The sequence below is a fragment of the Sardina pilchardus genome, chromosome 2 (assembly GCF_963854185.1).
Source record: "Sardina pilchardus chromosome 2, fSarPil1.1, whole genome shotgun sequence".
In the NCBI taxonomy this organism is placed as follows: domain Eukaryota; kingdom Metazoa; phylum Chordata; class Actinopteri; order Clupeiformes; family Clupeidae; genus Sardina; species Sardina pilchardus.
In genome coordinates, this window is record NC_084995.1 from 11,301,840 (window position 1) to 11,312,886 (window position 11,047).

The following is an 11,047-nucleotide window of genomic DNA, read 5'->3' on the forward strand; positions in this document are numbered from 1 at the left end:
CACGCTTACCTGCCAACAACCAGGGATCTAGAGGGGTGATACACTCCAACCAGTCAGACCGCAAGGGAAGCCGACAATGGCTGCTATTTAAAGCCGATCTCCAATACGGAAATGGATTACGTGGTTTACGCAGCACTACGTGATCTAGTTGGGGGCGTAGCCCCCGGCTACAATCTACCCCCCCATTTGATATCGGCGCCCCGACGATACACAGTAAAATCGGTTACTTCCAGGGCCTAAACAATGCAGAAATTGCATTGCTGGACCCAGGTGACTGAGAGGCTGCAGCCCCACCGCCTCCACCCGTCCCCGTTGACTTGGGGAGATGATGTGGATTGGTATGCATTCCAGCATTCTTCCGTTGAGTCCTTCGGGAGAAGAGGTCACCGTCCTGTGAATGCTCACTGCTAGAGTCCATTTCTCGTAGGGAGGAGGTTCCCATAGTATCAGGTACCATAGGCTCACTCAAGGGAGGGAGGGGAGTTGGTTTGCCATATGAAGCAGTGGTACTGCTGTCCACTTGGTCGCTATTAGAAACCATTCCTCTTAAGGAGGAGTCTGTTGATGTACTAGGTACCACAGGTTCAAGTGAGTACAGAGGACGATTTGAGGGGTCATGTGAAGCAGTGGTGATAACTTCCGATTGGGGCGGGAGTATGACCCACATCTCACTCTCCAAATCTTCTGCATCAGGAGGGATGTCCACCGGTGGGTCCCGCCTTAGCCTAGGGGAACAGACATGATTAATAGGGACAGGTCTAAGTAGCATTCGATGGACAGTCTTCACAGGACCTAGATTACCATCAGCATCCACTGGGGCAATGGAATACACTGCACCAACACCAGACGGAGCCTTGATTATCCGATACTTCCTAGAGCCCCACGTATCTTGAATCTTGGCCCGCCCCTGAAAGGCTTTATTCTGAAGATACACCAGGTCCCCCTCTCGAAGATCTTCGCGGGTCAGGTGCTGGTCATTCCGTTCCTTCCGAATGCGGGCAGCTTCCTGTAGACGGTCCTTGGCACCATCAAAGGCGGTCTGGAGTCGCTGCTGGTGTTCCCTCAACCAGTCGTCAACGGAACCTGATGAGGGTTCATGGACTCTGCCAAGAAGAAAGTCAATGGGCAAACGTGGTTCCTGGCCAAACATCAAGAGGTACGGAGACTCCCCTGTGGTCTGATGGATTGTAGTGTTGTATGAGAAGAGGACTTGCGGTAGGTAGGCTGGCCAATCATGTTTCTTGTTAGAGGGAAGGGTCTGAAGCAGACTGTGCAGTGTCCGATTGAATCTTTCGCACTGTCCATTTCCCTGTGGGTGGTAAGGGGTGGTGTGCGTTTTCTGAACTCCATAAAGAGTACAAAGTTGCTGGATCAGAACACTTTCAAAGTTCCGTCCTTGGTCGGAATGGATTCGTGCTGGGACCCCAAACCGGTAGAACCATTCCTTCACCAGGACGCCTGCAACAGTAGAAGCCCGTTAATCTCGAGTGGGCACCGCCTGTGTAAACTTTGAAAAAACATCAGTCATAATTAATACATTTTCCAAACCACCTCTGGAACGCTCTAGTAATGTAAAGTCAATAGCCAAAATATGATTTGGCCTGGAGCTCATCAGATGACCCATAGCAGTTTTCACTGCAGGCTGCACAGGTTTGGCTAGTACACAACGCTCACACCTCTGACACCACTTCTTCACATCTGCATACAACCCTGGCCAATAGCAACGTTGTCGGACCAACTCGGTTGTCCTTTCAACACCTTGATGCCCATGGCCCTGGTGAAGCTGCTGAAGGACCTCTTCCTGTAATACCCTCGGGAGAAGAAGTTGAGTCACTTCCTCCCCTCCATCCGATCGGAACATCCTTCTGTAAAGGAGGCCATCCTGTTCTAGGATCCGCCCCCACTGACGGACCAATTCGAGTGTGGGCTGTGAAAGGGCAGCCCGCTCTAGGCGGGTGGGGGTTCTTTTCTGTTGCCAGAATGACAGGAAGGGGCCTATTACCGTATCTTGCTTTTGTAACGTGGCAAGCTGGTTCGTGGAGTAGGTAGGCAGAGCAGAAATAAGGGACTGAGTTGCCTCAAAGGGCAAGATGGCTGTTGGTTGTTGAAGACCTTCAGGAAGTGAAGTTCCTGGTTGTTGTAGACCTTCAGGAAGTGAAGTTCCCGGCAGTGTGGATTCAAGTACAGGGTGTCTGATGCTAGGTGGTCTAGAAAGGGCATCCGCATTAGTATTGGAGCGGCCAGATCGATACTTGATAGTAAAATCAAATGCTGCTAGTTGGGCGGCCCAACGTTGTTCTGTTGCGCCCAGCTTTGCGGTATTTAGGTGACTGAGGGGGTTATTATCAGTCCAAACAATACACTTCTGGCCGAGCAGGTACTCTCTGAATTTTTCACTCATTGCCCATTTCAGGGCCAAGAATTCCAATTTCATGGAGCTGTAATTTGGCATGTTCTTTTCAGCTCTGCTTAATGTCCGGCTAGCATAGGCCACTGGTCTCACCTGCCCTCCTTGATCTTGAGACAGAACGGCTCCCAATCCGCTCAAGCTGGCGTCGATTTCTAAAATGAAAGGCAAAGAGAAATCAGCATAGCTAACAGTGGAGCCGTAACAAGCCTAGATTTAAGATCCTGAAAGCTTTGTTCACACTGACTGGTCCATGCATCTCCGAGTAACTTCCCTGCTCCCTTCTTAGTCTGAGTCTTTGTCAGCTCGGCCACCACGCGATGAAGGGGGGTAGCCATCTGAGAGAACCCCTCTACAAATCTCCTATAATAGCTTGCAAAGCCTAAAAATGACCGTAGCTCTGACACAGTCGAGGGACGAACCCACTTTGCAACCGCATTTATTTTGTCGGGGTCTGTAGCTACCCCATCCTTGGAGATGACATGGCCCAAGTACTTTACCTCAGTTCTAAAAAAACAGCACTTTTCAAGTTTCACCTTCAGGCCCTCAAAATGCAACCGGGTCAGTACAGAATCCAACCGCTGTAGGTGGTCTTCTACTGTTGACGAGAAAACAATTACATCATCCAAGTACAACAGCAAGGTTTGAAAGTGTTGAGCACCAAAAATTCATTCCATTAGTCGCTGGAAAGTACTGGGGGCGTTGCATAGCCCAAAAGGCATCCGATTGAACTCAAATAGGCCAAAGGGAGTACAAAAGGCGGTCTTTGCTTTATCCTTCTCGGCCACCGGCACCTGATTGTAGCCACTTGCTAAGTCGAGTGTTGAAAACCAGTGAGCCCCCGATAGCGCATCCAACGACTCTTCTATCCGGGGTAGTGGGAAGGCATCACGCCGTGTTTTTACATTAAGCTGGCGGTAATCGACGCACATCCTAAGACTGCCATCTTTTTTGCGTACGAGGACAATGGGGGATGCGTAAGGGCTACAGCTCTCCCGAATCACCTGAGCCTCCAAAAGTTGATTAATGTGGGCTTTTACGGCTTCATAATCTGATGGGGGAATACGGCGAAACCGTTGTCTTACTGGGGTCTCATCAACTAAAGGGATCTCGTGTGCTAAGAGGTCAGTGCACCCCAAGTCTCCTTCATGAGTTGAAAAAACACCTTGGTGTTTTTGTAAAAGGCTTTTAATGCTAGCTTGTTCTGACTCTGAAAGGACACCCAGATCCAAAGACCCAAGCGGATCTCCCAGTTTGCTGGCCTGAACGGACTGAACATCAACAGTGGTGGCTTCTTCCTGTCTCCCCAAAACCCCTCGGACCTCAGTGACCCCAGATGGCAAGGTTATAAGTTGAGCAGGTGTCAGGGTGCCCAGAGCACAATGCGGGTACAATTTAACATCTACTTGCCCCACATTTACCATGGGAACATAGACAGTTCCCCGAAGTATTTTAACCATAGATGGAGAGGCTAATAAGCCTGCAGGCAAGGAGTCATGATTTGCAAATGGTTCAAACATTACTGTGCCAAATGGAGAGAGGAGTTCATGGGAACAGGTAGCAGCCACCAGCTTAATAGTTCCCCCTGGTATATAGACAGGATACCTGCCCCTCACCTTAACAATACCAGGTCGGTGTCTCTGGTCCCCTGGTTGCGCTTGATGGCACGATTGTAGGGCATGCTGGAGGGCCCTCGGGGCCTGCTGCACAGAGGGCTGCTCAAAAAGGGCTGGGCCGTGCTGTCGGAACAAATTATCGTAACATGCACGTATGATATTCATGCCTAACACCCCAGGGACCTCTGCCATAGCTGCCGACCCCGACCCCTTCACAACCAAAATACCCCTCTTGGGGATAGAGGTACCTAGAACATCAACATCAAGTTCCACATAACCCAAATATGGAATATCCAACCCGTTCGCTGCACGAAGCTGTAACCATTGGCAATCTCTGGGAGAATCGAAAAAATTTGCATTGAAAAAGGTCTCTGTGACCGTGGACACCATTGACCCTGTATCTAATAAACATTTCACATTTACCCCTCCCATGTTTACAATGATGTTTGGACAAGAGCCCACAATTTGTGAAAATTCTTGTCTAGGTACCTCAGCCCCATTACCCGAGCCAATACTGCCCCCTTCTGAGTCGTGGCTCATCAACACAGAGGGAGCTAGTTTTCCGGACGCTGCCTTTGGGCACCTTCCCCCAACCGATCACTGAAATGAGAACCAGTACTCTGAGATACCCGTGCATTGTCACAGTTACGTGCGTAGTGCCCAGGTTGTTGGCATCTCCTACATATAACAGGACCAGGACGAATGGATTGAGGTCGTCTAGACGGGTTTTGCAAAAGTAGCACACTATCTGTAAGTTTGTCAAGCTGTTCTTGTTGCCTCTTTAACATTGCTTTTAGCTCAGTAAGTTCTGAAGTTTGTTTAGGTGAGACCCCTGCTTCTCTAGGGACATTCGATATCTGGGTAGCACAAATAGATGGAACAGAGAAACTTCTTACCCTACCTTCAGCAGGCCTACCTTCTCTCTCCCACCTGATAGCTTCGGCCCTGACGTCTAGGAGGGTGGCATCTGGTTGAGTCCGGCCCCACTGTTTCAACGCTCTGCGGAGATCAGGGTCATAAACATGTTCCACAAACTGATCTCTTAATAAAATTGCGGAGTTAGGGACATTATCAGGAGCGGCCTTCAGCACTCTTTCCATCAATTCAAATAGCGCATGTGAGTATTCTTGGAGAGACTCGCCCTCCAACTGTCTCCTAGAGAAGAAATCTTTTTGGAGAGCAACATAAGACTCAGCACAGCCATACAGCTCCTGTAAAATAGACAGCACTTTAGTTGGGTTTTCCCTATCCTCCTTAGGCCTATACCTTATTTCATCCTTCGCTTCCCCTGCAAGATGGTCAAAAATGAAATAAGCCTGATCTATAGAAGCCAAATGTCGAACCCTCATGCTGGCTTGGACTTCCTCAATCCATTCCAAAATGCCCATACCACCCTTACCCCTAAACACAGGACATTTCCGTTCCCTGGGTACATATGTAACCCTTACAAGACTGAAGTTATTACGTTATGACTAAACCACAGGTCTAGATTTCCCAGAATTCCCACTAGGTGTATTCAACTGAATGAATAAGGGAGGAGACTGTGTACAAAAATAAACTCTTTTATTTTTTTGAGTTGCTGATGACTGTATAACCGTTGGAAGGAGAAGTGTAATTAGGCAATATGTTTACGAGCACCAAGCTGTATTTAGTCAGGGTATCTGCTACACAACTAAAGTAAACAATCCAAACAATAACTTTCAAAAGGTGATTGAAACCCCCAAATAGGGCACACAAATAACAATGGGGAGGATAAAAGGATATCAAAGAAAAGAATAAGTCTCGCCAACAAAATATAAAGAAAACAAACACAGATTGGAGGTGGTTTCACACAATGTAGAAATAGTGTATAACTAAATACCGGCCTGGTGCCGTAGTATGGTGAAGTTGTTATAGTGTGGATGTATGGAGGTATTATATAGAATATTAATACGCTTCAAGCTACCAGTGTGGATAGACTATCAGTGATGCTAGGCTTGGATATCAAACAAGCTACCAGTGTGGATAGGATATCAGTACGCTTCAAGCTACCAGTGTGGATAAACTATACGTAGTGCTATGCTTGGATACCAAACAAGCTACCAGTGTGGATGGACTAACAGTAATGCTTAGCTATACAAAGCAAGCTACCAGTGTAGATAGAATATTAATACGCTTCAAGCTACCAGTATGGATGGACTATCAATAGGCTAATGCTTGGATACCAAACAAGCTACCAGTGTAGATAGAATATCAATACGCTTCAAGCTACCAGTGGGGATATTCTACCAATAGGCTCATGCTATGCTTGGGTGTCAAACAAGCTACCAGTGTGGAAGGGGCATCAAACTGAACAAAGTTATACAACACTAAACAGTGGTGGGAAAAACAGTGGCTACAGATCATTCCTGAAAGTAACAAACAAAGCAATCAGTTTCCTGCCCACTACATGGTTTACATAGGCTAATATATAAGTTACACATTCAATACCAACAGTTACCGTACACATTCCCCTTATTAAAATGTATAATGGCTTTAATCAGTTTACCTCTAAAAATCCCCGCGACGGCATGCCTTTTAGTCGGCTGCCCTCTTGCTCGGACCCAATGGATACAAGTGACTACGATTAAAATACACAAAATCATTAGTTGGTCAAGCACTACGTTTGTTCCGAACAAGACAACAAACTTTTACTACCTGACGGTAATACTGCACAGGAGCCCAGGGAAGCAGACGAGCAGGAAGACTGCAGTGTACTGTAAGTAGAGCGAATACGAAATGTTGATAAGCATTTTAACCAACTACGTGCGTAAACAGCTTTAGAAGAAAACTTCCCTTACCCGCTCGGGTAAACCACCGCTGGCAAAAGAGTCAGACGAAACAGTGCTCTCACCACTGTGTTTGCCGCGCAATGTGGTTTAAACAAAGAACATGCAACCTAGTAGCCGTCTACTTGTTACCGCGGGTCACGTGAATCAACGTCAGGTGGATAAAACGTCAGGTGACTAAATCAGGTGACCCTCTAGCCTTCTCCCCCCTCTACGGTTCTACCCATCACACATATAACATACGTTCAGGTGCCATTGGATTTCCAGGGGGGTGTGGGGTTGGTTCCCTTGTTCGGTCTCGTTGAAACTGTTCATTTTCAGCTCGCAATCTTGTCACCAGGTCTTGTAACTCCTGCAGTTCAGTCATATCTACAAGACCTGTTTAAAAGTCCTTCAGCCAATGACACAGCTTGCAAGGTCCTGGCAGGGTGGGTGGCTCCGTCAGTGATGTTCTGTAAAGCCAACTGCTGTTTTGCCTTAGAAATACACAATACACTGTTACAATAAACACAAAAAAACAAAATAAACAAAAACAAACCACCAACTGTGAGAGTCCAGACTCAAGAATCAAATCTCTGCTTTACAAATGCCTGCCGACTATCGCCAGATTGTGACCGGGGCCAACACTAGCCCCAAATTACAATGACCCGACTACGCCACCCAGAGGGACAAAAAGGGGGGAAAACCCCACCTTACAGTTCTAGAACAGTTTCCCAAGTTCGTTTACAACAGAAGAGAGCAGAGACCCAATTCTCAAGTTCAGTACTTTTATTAATCGGTAGTGGAATAATAAGCTGGGGAAGAAAGCCAATTAGTAAAAATATATTTTATTACTTATCCAATAAATAGTTAATGATGAGCACTACTGATATCGTATCAATCACATCCAATAAATACAGTCTAGAAAACTGGATATAATCTAAATGTACTCTAATTACTACCAGTATGGAGAGAGCATCAGGTGAGCCACTGGAAAGTGAAGGAGAACCTCAAAACACCACTCACCTGTGCAAAAAGAGAATATTCACACACACACACATCAAACACACTGTTATTCACACTCACAGCAAGCAAATAGTGCAGGCACGCAATTATGGGTGAATACCAGAAAACCTCGCTAAGCATGCAGTGGTTGAACGAGGAGAGGAGGAAAGAGGGTAGACACCATCCGTGGGCCTGATGTGTACTTTCTCCAGCAAACAGGGCTAGGCTATGAGGGGGAAACTGGATGGTTAATTGGGGTTTGTTTAGAGGGATTGAACGAACACAGTTGGTTTAACAAACAAGACAGAAAACAGTACTTTGATCCAAAACAAGCCAAAAACACGGACATACATGCAGACGCGACGGCTCAAGCCAAGCAGACACTGACCCGTAGCCTAAACCAGCGACAGCGTGTTAAGCAGGCATGCAGACAAGTTACATAAATCACAGAAACAAAATACATATGGCAAAACAGCAGTGGCATTAACGGGAGTTCTTCCTAAAAGCAAACGGAGCCAATATTAACATCAAACATTTCAATAAACAGCGTGGAGCAGGCGTTCAGTGCATTCCATAACAATGGGTGGATATTACCTTGCACCAAGTCTAAGAAAGCTCGTCTTTCAATCGGTCATCTCCGCATCAAGCCGTCCTGTTAACGATCGGCAAATTAAAATACTAAAACCATCAACAACACAACTAAACACTGCGTACATGTAAGGTGAAACGCACCTGATCAAGGCAACCAAGGTTTACAACAGGAGGAAGTGGCGAGATATTTGCCTGAGGTTCAGTGCCGGCAATAGGAACCTATTACATAGATGCATGAAACATTAGAGTCTGCTACATAAAGACACATCATATAGATAAAACCCACGCTTACCTGCCAACAACCAGGGATCTAGAGGGGTGATACACTCCAACCAGTCAGACCGCAAGGGAAGCCGACAATGGCTGCTATTTAAAGCCGATCTCCAATACGGAAATGGATTACGTGGTTTACGCAGCACTACGTGATCTAGTTGGGGGCGTAGCCCCCGGCTACAATCTACCCCCCCATTTGATATCGGCGCCCCGACGATACACAGTAAAATCGGTTACTTCCAGGGCCTAAACAATGCAGAAATTGCATTGCTGGACCCAGGTGACTGAGAGGCTGCAGCCCCACCGCCTCCACCCGTCCCCGTTGACTTGGGGAGATGATGTGGATTGGTATGCATTCCAGCATTCTTCCGTTGAGTCCTTCGGGAGAAGAGGTCACCGTCCTGTGAATGCTCACTGCTAGAGTCCATTTCTCGTAGGGAGGAGGTTCCCATAGTATCAGGTACCATAGGCTCACTCAAGGGAGGGAGGGGAGTTGGTTTGCCATATGAAGCAGTGGTACTGCTGTCCACTTGGTCGCTATTAGAAACCATTCCTCTTAAGGAGGAGTCTGTTGATGTACTAGGTACCACAGGTTCAAGTGAGTACAGAGGACGATTTGAGGGGTCATGTGAAGCAGTGGTGATAACTTCCGATTGGGGCGGGAGTATGACCCACATCTCACTCTCCAAATCTTCTGCATCAGGAGGGATGTCCACCGGTGGGTCCCGCCTTAGCCTAGGGGAACAGACATGATTAATAGGGACAGGTCTAAGTAGCATTCGATGGACAGTCTTCACAGGACCTAGGTTACCATCAGCATCCACTGGGGCAATGGAATACACTGCACCAACACCAGACGGAGCCTTGATTATCCGATACTTCCTAGAGCCCCACGTATCTTGAATCTTGGCCCGCCCCTGAAAGGCTTTATTCTGAAGATACACCAGGTCCCCCTCTCGAAGATCTTCGCGGGTCAGGTGCTGGTCATTCCGTTCCTTCCGAATGCGGGCAGCTTCCTGTAGACGGTCCTTGGCACCATCAAAGGCGGTCTGGAGTCGCTGCTGGTGTTCCCTCAACCAGTCGTCAACGGAACCTGATGAGGGTTCATGGACTCTGCCAAGAAGAAAGTCAATGGGCAAACGTGGTTCCTGGCCAAACATCAAGAGGTACGGAGACTCCCCTGTGGTCTGATGGATTGTAGTGTTGTATGAGAAGAGGACTTGCGGTAGGTAGGCTGGCCAATCATGTTTCTTGTTAGAGGGAAGGGTCTGAAGCAGACTGTGCAGTGTCCGATTGAATCTTTCGCACTGTCCATTTCCCTGTGGGTGGTAAGGGGTGGTGTGCGTTTTCTGAACTCCATAAAGAGTACAAAGTTGCTGGATCAGAACACTTTCAAAGTTCCGTCCTTGGTCGGAATGGATTCGTGCTGGGACCCCAAACCGGTAGAACCATTCCTTCACCAGGACGCCTGCAACAGTAGAAGCCCGTTAATCTCGAGTGGGCACCGCCTGTGTAAACTTTGAAAAAACATCAGTCATAATTAATACATTTTCCAAACCACCTCTGGAACGCTCTAGTAATGTAAAGTCAATAGCCAAAATATGATTTGGCCTGGAGCTCATCAGATGACCCATAGCAGTTTTCACTGCAGGCTGCACAGGTTTGGCTAGTACACAACGCTCACACCTCTGACACCACTTCTTCACATCTGCATACAACCCTGGCCAATAGCAACGTTGTCGGACCAACTCGGTTGTCCTTTCAACACCTTGATGCCCATGGCCCTGGTGAAGCTGCTGAAGGACCTCTTCCTGTAATACCCTCGGGAGAAGAAGTTGAGTCACTTCCTCCCCTCCATCCGATCGGAACATCCTTCTGTAAAGGAGGCCATCCTGTTCTAGGATCCGCCCCCACTGACGGACCAATTCGAGTGTGGGCTGTGAAAGGGCAGCCCGCTCTAGGCGGGTGGGGGTTCTTTTCTGTTGCCAGAATGACAGGAAGGGGCCTATTACCGTATCTTGCTTTTGTAACGTGGCAAGCTGGTTCGTGGAGTAGGTAGGCAGAGCAGAAATAAGGGACTGAGTTGCCTCAAAGGGCAAGATGGCTGTTGGTTGTTGAAGACCTTCAGGAAGTGAAGTTCCTGGTTGTTGTAGACCTTCAGGAAGTGAAGTTCCCGGCAGTGTGGATTCAAGTACAGGGTGTCTGATGCTAGGTGGTCTAGAAAGGGCATCCGCATTAGTATTGGAGCGGCCAGATCGATACTTGATAGTAAAATCAAATGCTGCTAGTTGGGCGGCCCAACGTTGTTCTGTTGCGCCCAGCTTTGCGGTATTTAGGTGACTGAGGGGGTTATTATCAGTCCAAACAAT